The sequence below is a fragment of the Mauremys mutica genome, chromosome 3 (genome assembly GCF_020497125.1).
Source record: "Mauremys mutica isolate MM-2020 ecotype Southern chromosome 3, ASM2049712v1, whole genome shotgun sequence".
Lineage (NCBI taxonomy): Eukaryota > Metazoa > Chordata > Testudines > Geoemydidae > Mauremys > Mauremys mutica.
The window spans coordinates 119,047,188-119,059,811 of NC_059074.1; positions in this window are offsets into that span (position 1 = coordinate 119,047,188).

Sequence of the window (12,624 nt, forward strand, 5' to 3'; positions counted from 1 at the left end):
CTGCCTTTCCTCACTCCAGGTAACCCGAATCTGAACCTGGGTTCCAACTCTTAGCACCAGCTGTGACCCTTGGCTCTGGCATCTACTGCTACCGACTTCTGCCCACTAGGCATGAATGTCCATATCCCGGACATGAAGGAGAGTTGTATCAGGTTAGAGTTACAGCATACAACAGTGAAGAGGTTCTGGGCAGCGCGGGGGCCACAAGAGCACTCCTGGGAGGCTGCCATAACAGACAGGCCTCCAGAGCTATGTGATTTATGCTGGGGGCCCCAGCACAGTCCACGATCAGGAGGACACAAAGGTAGCTTAAAGCCACCTTAGGGCTCTGCACCCATTGCCCATGGCTGCCTCTTAAGGTATGTCTACACAGCTGCTAGGAATGAGTCTCACAGCCCCGGCTGACAGACACTAGCAGGGGTAGGAGGGATAGCTCAGTGGTTGGAGCATTGGCCTATTAAACCCAGGATGGTGAGTTCAATCCTTGAGAAGGCCACTTAGAGAACTGGAGTAAAAAAATCTGTCTGGGGATTGGTCCTGCTTTGAGCAGGGGATTGGACTAGATGACCTCTTGAGGTCCCTTCCAACCCTGATATTAATGTGAATATTCTGGCATGGCCTAGAGCTCAGGTGGTAGGGCTTCAGAGCACATGCTCTAACATCATAGCAAGCTCTTTTTACAGGACTGATCTCATGTTTTCTTCAATCAAATTCTTTACACCCTTCAATGGAAAAATAGATATCCCTCCCGGCACCTACCCCCACGGACTCAACTTTTTTCTTTTGTTACAAGCAGCAGCATCAACAGCCATAGGGCAGAATCATGCAGGCCTTTCTATCTCCTACCTAGGATAGTCCTGGCAGAACCATACTGGTACGACGACACGTGTGCTATAGAAACAATATAGTGAAACCTTCTGAATTCAGGTGTGGGACTAGAATGAACTTCTGGATCTAGAAACATCCTTATCTTCCAAAACAGGAACCCTGAAAGTTTGTGTTACTTGTAGATACATGAAGGGTTTCAAAAATATTGGCAACTATTTTAACAGGAAGATTTTGGGACACTTTAGTGAAACAGAAAGACCCACTTGTAATACAATAAAACAGACAAATACTAAACTTGGCTAGTGAGCAGAATGAAAAGCATATCTACATTTAAAGCACACCATGTACAATGAGAGTAACTGGTGGTGTCAGAAATATTCTAACAAGCCAAAATGGTTGTTCAAATATAAAAATATAGTATTTCCTCTGTCATCCTCCTCTCTTCTGTTCTCATCCACTCCTCCCCACCCTTCTTCTGCACTCAGGATAACTGGATAGTTCTTTAAAATAAGCAGTATTGACATAGTTAACATTGGTTTTTATAGCTTTGCAGTTTTAACTTGTTCTTGTTCATTTATGTCAAATTCACTCAAAACCACCTGCCTCGTATATGGCAAAATCAATCTCCCTATAGATTCAATTAATTTAAATATCTATAATGTAATTTGAACCCCCCCCCTTTTCATTTATATGGCTAGTTCCGTCTACATCATTCTGATTTACGGGCCATGTCCTGCTCAGCTGTAAAAGGGTATGTGAAAGCTCACACGATGTCACAGTAACCCAGAACAACAAATGTTGATGGGAAAAGGTACAAAATGGAGGCAGACTGAACTAGTCCAAACCAAAAGGCCGACTGATATAACTCAAGAACTGTTACGATCATGCCTGGGAAACAAGAAAAGTGTGGACTCAAATCAGTGAGCCAAAATTTGTATGTGGGAAACTAGATCTAACTGGTAGACACATGAATGATTGGATGGGATATTCTATCCACCATTCCCTTGGTGGGTCCTTAAAGAAAGAGACTTTGGGCAGAAAAATTGGCTACTGGAGCAAGCTTCACCATTGTGGTTGCCACCGCAATGGGACCCGAGACCTTCTGCATCCTGAGGGATGTCCTAACCAGAGACAGAAACCCAGATAGAACATCACCACCATCTCTGCTGGCTCCAGCTGAATCCCAACCACAACCTGAGATGAAATGGGATCAGACTTCAAACAAAACAAAATAAGCAACAAGAACAGCTCCAGATCTAAGTTCCCCCTAAGCTGCCTGGTCATGCAGCAGGCTGTCAAGGGCTGCACAGGCAGGGAGAGGCACCTTTCCCCCATCCCCAGGCTGCTGTAGCAAGAGAGGGCTGGGGAGAGTCCTCTTCCCCCCACTGCAACCCCAGGGCAGCCCCACCCCAGAGCCCTCACCCAACCCTCTGCCCTAGCCCAGAGCCCCCTCACATACCCCTAACCCTCATCCCCAGCCCCACTCCAGAGCCTGCACCCACAAGCAGAGCTCTCACTCCCACCCCTCTGCCCCAGCCCTGTTCCCCCCCCACACACACACTTCAAACCCCTCGGCCCCACCCCCACCACACATCACCTCCATATTGGTGCACACAGCAAAATTCATTCTGCACATGGACGTAATAAATTAGAGGGAACATTGCGGAGTCCAGGCCATTTCAAGTAACCCTCTCCCTCACAAAAGGAAACTTAGATAGTATCAAAGATGGAAGTTACTAAGACTGTCAAACAAGGGGTTTCCTCCCCTCTAAAAACTCTCCAGCTCAAGGGAAAGGGAACAAGGGGTGGTTTTTAAACAAAAGCCTTATTCAATACATTTTAAATGCTGTACCTGATTTTCCTTTTCTTTATCTTTAATAAAATGTTTAAAGGATTTTTAACGGTGTTTGAGCCAGGTATTAAGCAGGCTGAGGTCTCTGTATACCAAGCCCTGAACCTTTTTTAATGCTAGATAGTGACTGAGTTATGTTAACACCTTTGGTCCATTTATTCTATCTAAATTAATACAACAGTCCTCATCTGGTATAACCTGGAGTAGCTTGACTTACTACACTGATTTACACCCACTGAGGCTCTGGCCCCATGTGTCACTTCAAACCACTGAGTAGAAGTAGTCAGCTTGTTATAGCACTTTTCAGAGGTGGGATCACCTCAGATCTAAATTGTTATAGTCCAACGTCCACTTTATAAGCTTCTTCCAAATGTACAGAAATAGTAGCTAATCAATACAGTCAGTATTTAAACAGCATCTGTTAAGGTTATATACTCTCTTCTCCCCACCCCATCCCCACCAATGTAAATAAAGATCTATAACTCTGCCCTATGCTCTCCCTGCCACTTGTTTTACAGAAACCCTTACATGTCAAGTCCGTGGTTAGGGCTCTGTAAGTTGGGAGAAGGCAGAAGTACCATACTGCATCACTATGGAAAAAGGGAACCAGAAAAACAGGTCCAACTTGAATTTAAAACCAACGTGTACGTTGTATTGGCCACAGGTAAACTGGAAAAATAAATATTGACATTTAACAACAAAAGAAAGTAACTGTGTATGATAGCACTGATTGCTACATACTGAATCCCCAGTCCAAAGCAATCTTCCCTCTGGGTTGGTATCACAGTTTCAAGGTAACTGAACCTGTATCTCCCCCTGCCCCTGTGGTCCACTGCAGGAGTGGCCAGATGGGTGACAGCTGGAGACCTGAGACCTATCTCTGGGGAGGGACCCTTGTCCCAGTCACTTCTGACCAGGGGTTTCAAGGCAGCACAGCTCCCTGCCTTACACTGTGATGTCCCTAGCAAGCCAGTCTGCCTAAAGCCCAATACCTGTGCCTTGCTTCCTCCCTGAGGGCTATGAGTAGGGCCCTACCAAATAAATGGCCATGAAAAACACATCATGGACTGTGAAATCTGGTCGTTTGTGTGCTTTTACCCTATACTATACAGATTTCATGGGGGAGACCAGCATTTCTCAATCTGGGGGTCCTGACCCAAAAGAGAGTTGCAGGAAGGTCACAAGGTAATTTTAGGGGGGTTGTGGTATTGCCACCCTTACTTCTGCACTGCCTTCAGAGCTGGGTGGCCGGAGAGTGGTGGCTGCTGACTGAGAGCCTAGCTCTGAAAGCAGCAGTGCAGAAGTAAGGGTGGTAATACCATAACATGCCATCCTAACTTCTGCGCTGCTGCTGGCGGTGGCTCTGCCATCAGAGTTTGGCTCCCAGCCAACAGCCGCCACCCTCCAGCTGCCCAGCTCTGAAGGCAGCGCCACTGCCAGCAGCAGTGCAGAAGTAAGGGTCGCAGCACCACAAGTCCCCCCCCCCACACTAACCTTGTGCCGCCCCCCCCCCCACACACAACTCCTTTTTGGGTCAGGACCCCAACAATTACAATACCATGAAATTTCATATTTAAATAGCTGAAAGCATGAAATCTATGATTTTTAAAATCCTACGGCCATGAAATTGACCAAAATGGACTGTGAATTTGGTAGAGCCCTACCTTTGACCAGCATACTGCCAGCAGTTACAAGTTAACACATAGCTCCTTTTAAGCAATCACATTCATTCTTAAGGAAAAAGCATTCCAGAGAAGACAACATAAAAACAATACATAGATTTAATCACACCCTAAAAATGCCAGGAGTTACCCATCAGTGTTGTGGAACCAAAGTCTTTCCAACACTTCCACCATGCCTGAGGGCCCCTGCCAAATCAAAAAGTCTTGCCTATTTGCGGGATCAGAAAGGAGGCCCAGAATCAGTTTAAATGCAGTCTTTTTCTGCCAAAAGCCCTTTCTTTGTTTTTTATCCCTGGAAAAACCAGTTTGAACCAGTACATGCAAGCTTCCCCGGGTGGAGTGGTACCTCTCTGGAGGGTTACAACTTATCTGATTCACCTTAAATCACACAACCACAACTGTTTTTAGTTCCTGGAGGAATTGCGGTAACCCACCCACCATGGCGTTACATACGTCTGGTTCACAGTGATACACAAACTTAATACAATTTGGTCCCCAAAAATATCATGGGATTGCAATATCTGTCGCCATTGGCATACAGTTAATGGTACTAGTTGGAAATTCCATCTGTCAGGTAAGATATAGCTTTTAAGTCCTGGACACAGACATCCATAAAGATTCCATGGCACTTTTTATAAGAATGAGGCAGTGGATCATATACATAGTACGTGGGTAATGGGAAATAATGGCACCCAGATCATAGGTGTATGCAGATTCCTTACCTGTACAGTGTGGAATGTTGCTATTGGTCGTTAGCTGTTGTATTCCACCACACAGTAGTGCTCATCAGTGCTGCCTATAATGCCGTGTATAAAGTGGTTTTAAAACACAGTGGGATCCTTCTGAATTTAAGTTAAAGTAATTGAAAATATTGTGGTCTCACCCCGCCCTGCCCCCGCCCCCACATTCACCCTTCTTCCCAATAAGACTCATGGCCAAAGTGCTCCAGCAAAAAGGAATTATTTTTCTGTAACCTCCAAAAAATAAATATAAGCACTGAGCTCATGCATTCCTTGGCATTAAGCCTGGTCCTTTTGAAGTTTAGTCCTTCTCGTATAAATCTATTGACTTAAGGGTTGATTTTAATAGTACATGTCAGCATCTACTATTTTGTGCACACATCTTCTGCATATGCATCTACAAGGGATTTTTGCGAAGGCGGCATGTGGCTAGATAGTTGGCCAGCTAGCCATCCATCCACAAAAATCCCCAAATTTACTGCAGGTGTGCTGTAAGAGTGCAAGAAAAAGTGTGTGCGCGAAACAAGACTATTTTTAAAAAATCAGCCCCCATAAATCACCCACATATATTTCAGCACACAGTGTACGATCAGCTAACTGAGGAAATTACAATCAGAAAAATACTACAACAGTAAAGTAAATAGAAAGCCAGCATTGAAAATGTCTCTTTCGCTTAAAAGGGTTCACTCTCCTCTTGATTTGCTTGAATCACCTCCACTAATGTTGATTCATAGAAGCTCAGTGGGAGATATTCTCTGAATGCACACTCACTTGGGCTTTAAATAAACTAACATAAATGGGAGCTATTTATGTGAAGAATGAGAGCTTCATTCCCATCCCCCTCAATTTTAAATGTCTCTTTAAGGACTTATCTGTTCCTTCTTTGTGATGTGAGTTCTGCATTGTCTATTATAGGGCAAGAGAACTGGATACCTGTATAATTAAGATTTATTTCCGAATCATATCTCGAAGAAGCTGAGGCAAACATTTTCTTGAGAACTAAACTTTATTGCATCACAAAAATTCTGCCTCTGTAGGATGTCTTGCTGTGACTATACTCCCACTGCACCGTCACTACAATTTTTCCTCTCTCTCTCTATTTTTTAAAATATATCCATGAGTTGTCAAGTCTGAAAGATAGCTTTTTTTTTTAACTAATTACTTTTGATTAGTTCTTTGCATCGTAATCTGCATCCTGCACTACTCTTGACGTTTTCCAGACTGCATCTTTCTCTGTCTGCTTAGCATAGGTACCTTAATTGAAAGGGCAATGTGCAGATTCTGGTCAGTCAGTAAATGTGTCTCTACTTCCCAAAATATGGAAATTCAGTAGTTTAACCCAGGAGTGGAGGAATTATAGTGCATCAGCCCAATGGTCCATCTAGTTCAGTATCCCATCTCTGATAATGGTAGGTAACAGATGCTACCAAGGAAAGTGCAAAACCGATAATGGAGAATTCTGGCACAATCTTCTCTTAGAATTTTCTTTTGATTGGTTGGTTCCTCCACCACTTCCAACCACCGCCACTGGAGCAATCCATTAGACACTACTGGCACCTGACTTTTTGTATTAGGGGGTGTTCACAGTCTATCAGGAAAAGGGTCTCATTCAATAAAAGTACCAATTTAAATACTGTGTCTGTGTATGTGAAGATCAAGCAATTCATTTTAAAACTGGTGATTCTATTTCACTTGGAGCTAAGTATTTTGTTTTTTCTTTAGAGTGCTTTGGAAAACTACGCAAGAAGCGGTGGAAAAAACTGTCCCTACTCACTATCCCTTGTGGCTTCCAAGTCCTTTGAACATAACAGGCACACCTACATCTAATTATAAACATGCCAGTCTGGATATTCAAACAAACAAACAAAAAAAATCTGGTTGTCCAGTCACTATTACTGCCTAAATAAATATAGTCTGGCTAATGCCAGCTCATCTGCACATAGTTTCGGGATGAAGAAAGGCAAGTTTTAAAACAGCTGCTGTTACTGAAAATAGTCTTTTAATAGGAAAAGGGCTGCATCTGTGAGGGGAGTGAGCCTGCTTCTCCCTCTCAAGTACTGTACACACAGAGTTAAAAATATACGGAAAAAGAGGTGAAAGAGAAAAACTACAACCTGTAATGGCAATATTTCTCATTAGTAATGGTATCAAATAGCTAGCATTCTACCAGAGCATAGCATAGCCATTTCTGGTAAAAGCTCCAAGCTTGAATCCAAAAACAGATAAACCACAGATCTAGAACTTGAATCTGGAACCAGACAGGCCTCTAAGCCAGTCTGAATCTGGAGCCAAATGGCTTCCAATTCAACCATCTTTATCAACTGAACCTGCAGTGCTTATTCACATGAGTAGGCCATCAACAGCCTGCAGAATTGGGCCTTTAGACCCTGATTCAGAAATGTTGTCAGTGGGACTACACATGTGCTTGAAGTTAGGCACCTGCTTAAAGTACCTTATTGAACTGGGGCCTCACCCTGTTTTACTATCCACAAAAATTATTTGAGCAAAGTGTAATATTAATATGAATTACCTAGATCAGTGTTTCTTAACCAGTGGGTTGTGATCCCTCAGGGGTTCACAAAAAGCAGTGGAGGAGTTCATGAAGAGCTGAAAACATTGTCATAATCAAAAGCAAAGAAAATCTTGCTCCCCACCCAGACAGCCCACCTTTACCTTGCAAGATCAAGTATGCTCTGTCAGTCTCTTGAAATGGGCATGCACACTATACAGCTTTAGCACTGTACACATTTTTTACTCTTACTTTTATAGTAAATGTAAACTGATTGTAAACACTGACTTCAAATGAGGGATTATCAACCTAAAAGATTTGAGAAACAGTGACCTAGATCAAACTGTATTAGACTGCAACTATAACAAAATAACAGAGATTTTCTGCACAGAAAGTCCTATGCACAACTAAAACAACTGTAACCAGATGGAAAATAAATGGGTTTTCCTCACTTTCAGCACACATTAATATATTTCAGGTTTTTTTAATACAGCAACTCTCAGAGTAAAATTTTGGACAGTTTCTTAAGCCTAGAAAAGCTGCAAAATGCTTAACGAGGTGGCTGCTTCAACTTTTAATACATATTATTGTTAACCTTGGTAAAAATGTTTGAAAATTAAGATTAAAAGTTTTGTGTATTGGCAGCCTGGTATTCATTCTCTTGCAATGTCCTATTCAGGAACAGCTGTTCTGCCTCATTTCCTCCCCAGCTGACTAAAGGCAAAAGTTCTGGGGAAAGGAAAACATCTCAGTGATGTTGTGGGCATGTAGGTTTTCTAGTGGAATTCTTCATCATGGGGGCTATGATCATATGGTCATAAACCCCTTCCAGGAAATGCTCTGGCACTTGATCACTGATGTTTAATTTCAAAGTTTAAAAGAATGGTCACTACTCCTAAGTGAGTAAAGTTTGATGCAAACTATAATCTTGTTTAAAATAAAAATAGCAAACATTAAAGCATCTTTTTGTGGTAGTCTGTGTTAGCAAAGGCTACTTAATAGTATATATACAGATTGTCAAGGCTCATGGCCCGGCAGCATTACAATACTACTACTGTTAGTCCAGGATGTGGCACCCACACAGCTCTGCCACGCTAGCCTACCAGAATGCTAACCAAGGCACCCTACTGTTCCATTTCTGGGCCTCGCATAAGCTTCCGGATATACCTACAAAGCAACGTATGCATGAAGATCAGCAAGCTTGACTGTTTTGATTAAGATGGTTTTCTCTCCAGTGGCTCTAAAACAGATCCTCTACTGCTACAGGGTGGGAGTCATTATAATGCACAGGGTGCCTCAGAGGTGCACAGTGAAGGGGTATGTAAATCTGAACCAAAGTGAAGAATGACCCAGAGGAACACAAAGTGTAAATTACAGCTTCCCTTGGGCAGCTTTGCTTTAAATACCCATTGCTTTTTCAGTTGAGATAACAGTGGCATCGCCCACAGTACCTGAAGAACGGTGTTTAAAAACCTGTTGAAACACAGTACAAACCTGTCTGCAGCAAAACTGATTTGGTAACACAGGTGAGTAAACAGGGGCAGGGAGGGTGAACTGTGTTTTTAAAAAATAAAATAATAATATCTTTGCACACTTTTTAAGTGTGTTTAAACAGTTTGTTAAAAGGAGCCAAAGAAAGCGCTCCCCCCCACACACAGATGGATGACTCCTGTAAAAATTGCTCACCTGTTCTCTCTCAGCCTGAGGTGTAGCTGGCACAGAGAGGCAGCCACCTACCTGGTGATGCTCTCTGCATCTGCTCCCTCATAGCTAACAAGGATGCTGGTAAATGATGGTGAAAACAGGGTGGGTGGAGATAACTGCCAGGGGAAGAAGGAATGATGGAAAACCACACAAAGGGGCTGAGGAAGAGCCAACGTGAGTGGACTGAGGAGGAAGGAGGGGAGTTATCGATAAGGGAAGGTTAAAGAAAAGAAGGCCACCAAGAATGGAAGATGAACTGAGAAGAATGAGGCATTCAGGACAGGAGCAGGGATGGTGTGGCATAGATGAGAATGGACACTTTGGGATGAGGGAAATGGAGCATTTCTATGATGGGGAACATTTCCCTTGAATATGGGACCCAGTCATGTACAACACCCATATACAAATTGGGCCACCGTCAAAGACAGTTGGTGTCAGAACGTCAATTAGAAGGCAAACTTCATACCACAGTGTTTTCATTTACATTACACGAAAAATAGATTTACATGCAGTGCATAAGACAAGGTTTGTGTTATTCAGATATTCTGATTTTGTATCCTATAAAATAAAAAAAATGAAAACCTTTGCAAATGGTTCCAATATACATTTTAACAAACTGTCCAGCTTTCTTCAGCACTTTTCTCTGTTAAGCAGCTTATGCTAGTTGCCAAAACATGAAGTAAAAGACTCTCATAAAAATAGATTTATAGAAAGTGCTCAACTGTATTGCATTGCAAAATGTTTCCAATACTACATCTTCACCTGCCTTTGCTTTTATATTTTGTTCTCTGAACCTGATTTGTTGTGCTTAAAGGAAAGCGTATTGTTAACACCCCAGTCCTATGCCTAGGCAAGTATTTTCTTTAACAATTCAGACATTGAGCTCTCTGTTAATAATCCTGACTGGTGTGTTCATGTCACTAATGTTTTCTACTGCAAATTACAAGTACAAATGAATTACAAGCACAAGTACTATTGAATCTCTGACATGTCATTGTCCTCCAAGTGACAGCACACTCCTAATGACGTATGGGAAGAATTTATCAAAAGAACAGGGTGCTCTAGCAATCGTACCTTGAAGGCAACAGACACATTTATACATAAGTGAATGAGACAGCACCAGATTTACAAAAGAGAATGTTTCCTATAAATCAACCTTCCCTCATCATCTATGATACTGAATGTATTAGGCAACTCTGCTCCCACACATGAGACTGCTGCCACTCAGTCATAACTAGGACCTTTTCCTCCAGGGGAAAAAGGTCAGGGGGAAAGATGACAAAGATGGAAATAGATTCTTGGCCTGCCTGTCTCCCTACAAGAAATCCATGGTAAGAAAAGTGTCCTTGTTCTGTTTAGGATGTGAAATGTTCATACTATTCAGTGTGTTTCTTACATTCAGTGAAAACAAACTTTGAGCTGCACTTGTTCATCCTATTACCCTGGTCACTGACATACTCAAATTAAATGCTTTGTGGGGTGATTTCCTCTAGGTTAGCTCTCACTCATTCACCTAATCCTACATACTGTCCCAAGAATCCTAATCCAGACACAAAGCCAAATTTAAACACTGAAGCCTACTGTTCCCACCAGATCCCATTACCATTTTCTTTCTTGAAGGGGCCTCAAACTTAAACAAAAAACAAACAAAAAAACCCACCACCACATTTGTCTTTTTCTTTTAGCTATTGCTACTAAGGTCTGGTCTACACTAAAGACCTATATTGGTATAACTACATTGCTCAGGTTAGGCCACATGTACACTAGAGACCTTACAGCAGCACAACTGTATCGATGCAGCTGTAAGAGCGCTCGTGTAGCTGTTCTATGCCAACAGGAGAGAGCTCTCAGTTGCTATGACTGTGGGAGAAGCTCTCCTGCCAACATAGCACTGTGCACACTACCACTTATGCCAGTGAAATTTATGTTACTTGGGGGGAGGGTTCACACTCCTGAGCAACATACATTTTACTGACAAAAGTGGTCGTGTAGACATGGCCTTAGAGTACTATAACAGATTTCTGTTTTTGAAGTTTGTTTGGTTTGAACTCCATGAGACTGTGTTTACACTGTGTGTCCATACAGGGACTAGCACAATGGAGCCTTGACTAATGCCCCCAAGCATGAATAAAATGCAAATAGACAGCATTGTGTGTGTCATTGTTTCCCTGAATACTTAAGTTGGGGTTCATCCATACTACAACTACAGCCACAATTGTTTTGTAACTGGTTAGAAGCCCGGTCACCTTAACAGAGGATAAGTAACCTAGTCTGTTTGTTTCCACACAGCCAGCAAAGCTGTGTTTGCATATCCACCCACACCTGCCTTGCTATCGGTGTTTGTATTATTGCTTTCTGGGAAAATCTGGCAGCTCTCTCTTTACTTAGCAAGGAAATAGGAGGAACGCTGCACTACCAGAAAGAGAAGGAGGTTCCTGGATAAAGCTGGGTGAATAATGTTTTTTTTTGTTTCTGTTTTAATAACTGGCAATTTTAAAAAGTTTTTTTTTAAAAGTCATTTTGGATCAATCAAAATTTTTGGGAAACTGAAAAGTAAAAAAACATTTTGGGTTGAATAAAACTGTAGATTTCAAACATTTTTAAAACTTTTTAATAAATCAAAGGAACTTCTGAAACAAAAAATTGTTTTCAGACCAAGAAAAAAAATCACGATTTGATTTTTTTTTCTGAATTTGTTTTCTAATTGAACAATTTTGCAAAAATCAACAAATTTGCAAAAAACAGTTCATTGTAACTGAATCTGTATTTTTCTCCCAAAAAAGTTTCATCTGAAATTTTTTGCCAACTTCTATTTCTGGACATTCTTAGAAGAAACAAGAGAATTATTAATTATAAAAATAACATACACGTATATAGCATCTTTCAGCCCAAAGCGTTTTACAAACTAGGGGTCAGATCTGGCATTCACTTCATATTACTTAGCGGGAACTTTGAGTATGCAAAGAATTCCAGTATCTACGTACATAAATATAAATCACCTTATCACTGAACTGCAGCCACCTCTGGAGAGTAATATGGGAGCTGTTTAATAAGGCTGCACAGCCATTTAGAACAGGAATTGAGAAGCAATACAACAAAACTGCATGGGGACATTTACCATTGTTGTAGGCAGCTAGTAGCTGTGTTGGTCCCAGGATATTAGAAAGACAAGATTTTATTGGACGAACTAAAAATAAAAATATTTTACCTCACCCACCTTGTCTCTCTTGAGAAATTTAGGCAGACAGGAGCTTGACTTCTGCCGGTGCAGATAGGACTATCCCAGGTTCTCAGTGGTAAAAGTGTGTT